We start from the raw sequence: 3,752 nt of genomic DNA, 5'->3' as shown, positions 1-3,752 counted from the left end.
GCATATCTGGGAGGCCTTGTAATGTGCTGTTCAGAATAGACCTCTACCCACTGGTACTCTTACGGATTTACGCACACTGCTGCAAGATTCGTGGTGACAATTCTCTCCAGCACTACTTGAGACATTAATCGAGTCCATGCCTGTCGTGTTTGGCACTTTCGCGTGCACGCGGGGGCCCTACACGGTATTAGGAAGGTGTAATAGTTTTTTGGCTCATATATTCGTCTATATATACTTCCAACCTTGGAGCACATTTAACACAATCTTCACGCCTGACAGAGTGTGTTAGCAGAGAACAGTCCGGTCGCCTCCGTAGCTGGCCACTCAGGTCACCTGATTTGTCGGTATGCGATTACTTTGTGTGGGGAGCCCTCAGCTCGAAGTTGTATTGCAACAAGCGTCACAGTCTTAAAAAGCTGTGGTGGAACATTTAGGATGAGACTGCGGAAATTCCAGTACTCCAGCTTGGATCCACCTTCAGCAACTTGCTGACAAGGGCCCAAGGGTGCCAAGACATAGATGGTGGTCATCTGATAGAATCAGGTTAGTACTGAATTTCCTTTCCTCTGTTTTGTTTCCTTGTTCCTTAGAACTCTGATCTCCAGGCCACTTTTATTTGCTTGTCCCACCCTATATATTCCTGAGTGGAAATGAAGGGAGAAAGGTCCTATGAACATGTCTGGAAACGCATCGTTGCCACGGTAGACGGCGCTGACGCATGACAGTTCCTCTGACCACGTCCGATGTGTTCCTTGTGTGTTGCTGCACGCTCTGGGACTGACGCAGCCTACTGTAAGCAGCAGAATTGCCCGTTATTCATGTCGGGAACGAGATGGTGTTTGAGTACTGCCAGCCCGCATCTCGTGGTCGTGCGGTAGCGTTCTCGCTTCCCACGCCCGGGTTCCCGGGTTCGATTCCCGGCGGGGTCAGGGATTTTCTCTGCCTCGTGATGGCTGGGTGTTGTGTGCTGTCCTTAGGTTAGTTAGGTTTAAGTATTTCAAGTTCTAGGGGACTGATGACCATAGATGTTAAGTCCCATAGTGCTCAGAGCCATTTGAACCATTTTTTGAGTACTGCCAAGCAGATGGAAACGGCCGAGAGACAGCGCGGCTATACCAAAAACAACTACCCTCACAGATGCCAACCACAACATTTAAAGCTCTGTTTGGCAGTTTGTGTGATATGGCTCCCCTCTCATAGAGGAATGTGCAGGAAGGCGCCGGACTATGGGTACAACAGGTTTTGAGGACCGGGTTCTATAGTACATGGAGACGAACCCTAGTACAAGCTCCAGGCAAGTGGCTCGCCAACGTGATGTATCCATCTCTCTGACCTGCACTCCCATGGAAGCCACTCTGAACACCTGTTGTGGCGCTAATGCGATGCAGCTGTGTATTGTCTTCGGGGACGATTTGTTGCCATTGTACACACACTATCCATTACCGGACACACGCTCATACGTACCTTTTTGCTCGATTTCTCATTAGGAATCCGTTATTCCAATATGTCGGTTTTATTAATAAATGGTAATTAATTGAAACCCTCAGCTGCCGACAGGTGTTGTTGATATAACTCGATGGCGACAGCTGAAAATGTGTGCCCCGACCGGGACTCGAACCCGGGATCTCCTGCTTACATGGCAGACACTCTATCCATCTGAGCCACCGGGGACATTGTGGACAGCTGGGAAAGTGGGTCTCACGGGAAGCGTGCAAGGGATAAGTCCCTGCAGTCGCGCTGTTCATCTGTGTCAAAAATGGTTCAAATGGGTCTGAGCACTATGGGACTCAACATCTTAGGTCATAAGTCCCCTAGAACTTAGAACTACTTAAACCTAACTAACCTAAGGACATCACACACACCCATGCCCGAGGCAGGATTCGAACCTGCGACCGAAGCAGTCCCACGGTTCCGGACTGCAGCGCCAGAACCGCTAGACCACCGCGGCCGGCGTTCATCTGTGTCCTCGGTGGCTCAGATAGATGCCGGCACGGTAGCTCGGCGTGTTCAGTCAGAGGGCTGCTCGCCCTCTGTAATAAAAAAACTTAGTAAAGAGGTCAACTTGAACGGATGTCTTATGACGTCCGCCCAGACCAAACGCAACGAACAATGCCGAACAAAATGCAAAAAAAAGAGAGAAAGAGGCAAGGAACAATAACTAAAAAAAATGGATAGAACGTCTGCCATGTAGGCAGGAGATCCCGGGTTCGAGTCCTGGTCGGGGCACACATTTTCAGCTGTCCCCATCGAGGTATATCAACATCACCTGTCGGCAGCTGAGGGTTTCAATTAATTATCGATTATCATTTATTCTAGAGAAGCTGCACTGTCATCAATGGTATCTGTTCTTTCGAGAGCAGTTACTTTCTTCAAATATATGGATTTATTAATGTTCACTCCTAGAAATTTTGTGTTTATTAGGAAGTATGTACATGTTCGACAATATATAATTTAACAGTGTCATTTTCTCTCTTTAAACTGATATTCATGGCATTTGTTTTTCTTATGTTCACTGTAACTTTATTGCACTGTCACTAATTGTAAACTTCTTTGAGGGTTTCATTTCCTTCCTCTGCGACGAGTTCTCGTTTTCTCACAGACTGGTCCGCGGGAGCACTCCATCAAGGTGCTATCTCTCGTTTCCTCGACTCCTCGTTGCACCAAGGAGTGTAAAGCCGGAGTGTGAGAAGAAAGTGAACACGACCAGTCGGCGATGGCCGATTGTGCGGCGACAGCTCAGTAAACAGAAGCCGTGGAACCGGTGAAGACAGCTGTAAACAGCAGTGACGCCTAAGTCCAGAAGCACACCGCCGAGCCGCCCGCAGCATCGGCGCCACGTATCGGGAAGAGTTTGTGGTTTGTTTCTGTAGCTGGGCTGACTGAAGGTGGCAGTGTATGGCGTTACGGCGCGTCCTACGTCTGTCGTTATTGCTGTATGGCTATACGTCATACAGGTGTGAGCATTTTGATGTTGCCAACTACTTGCGCCACATATATCGCAGCTGTGAACCTCACAGTACGTAGCTTACTAAAACGTGTAACTGACCTAGCGTTACACAATTTCTGAATTTTAGCTGAATTAACTATCTTCGTTCGTGTAACGGCAGTTGTTTGAAATTAGCTGTACTGAACTCATCGTGGTCTCGGTTGCTGCGCTTAGCGTGTGGGAAATGTACTTAAAGGGGTAGTGAAATAATGAAAGAAGAATAAAACTGTACATTAATTTTTTTCTTCAGCAAAAAACAAATTACATTTCTTTACCACGGGGAATCAGCCCCTTAAGCACAAAAAGCTGAAAAAAAACATTGCACCCTTTAGGAAAATTAACTGTATCAAAATTACAAGAATAATTAACATTTTGTGACCAATACTACCTTAGAGAAACAAGAATCTGCACAATATATAATTAAGGGAAGAACAGGCCATTAAAATTATTGATCAACACAGTAACACACCAGATGCAAGAACATCAAGCAGCAGAGAAAGCAGCTTCTTGGAACATAAGAAACAAATAATAACAATAATAATAATGAGCGTATGGCATTGGTGGCCGGGAGACCCCTCGCGGGGCCGTTCGGCCGCCGCTCCACAAGTTCTTTAACGCCACTACGGCGTCTTACGAGTGAATGAGGATGATATGATGGTCACTCAACACCCAGTTATCTCGAGCAAGAGAAAATCCCTGACCCGGGACCCCGTGTGCGGGAAGCAAGAATGCTGCCGTAAGGCCACGAGCCGCGGACTAGAAACAA

The 3,752-nt window shown here is 47.3% G+C and overlaps 1 non-coding gene across 1 annotated transcript; it reads right to left on the bottom strand.

Moving 5' to 3' along the window:
- Positions 1-1,597: 1,597 nt before the first annotated feature.
- On the bottom strand, positions 1,598-1,671 carry Trnat-ugu. The gene has a single exon. It is a non-coding gene; the product is annotated as a tRNA-Thr (tRNA).
- Positions 1,672-3,752: the final 2,081 nt, after the last annotated feature.

This window comes from Schistocerca americana, chromosome 2, assembly GCF_021461395.2.
Source record: "Schistocerca americana isolate TAMUIC-IGC-003095 chromosome 2, iqSchAmer2.1, whole genome shotgun sequence".
NCBI lineage: Eukaryota > Metazoa > Arthropoda > Insecta > Orthoptera > Acrididae > Schistocerca > Schistocerca americana.
This window is presented reverse-complemented; position numbering and strand designations above follow the sequence as displayed.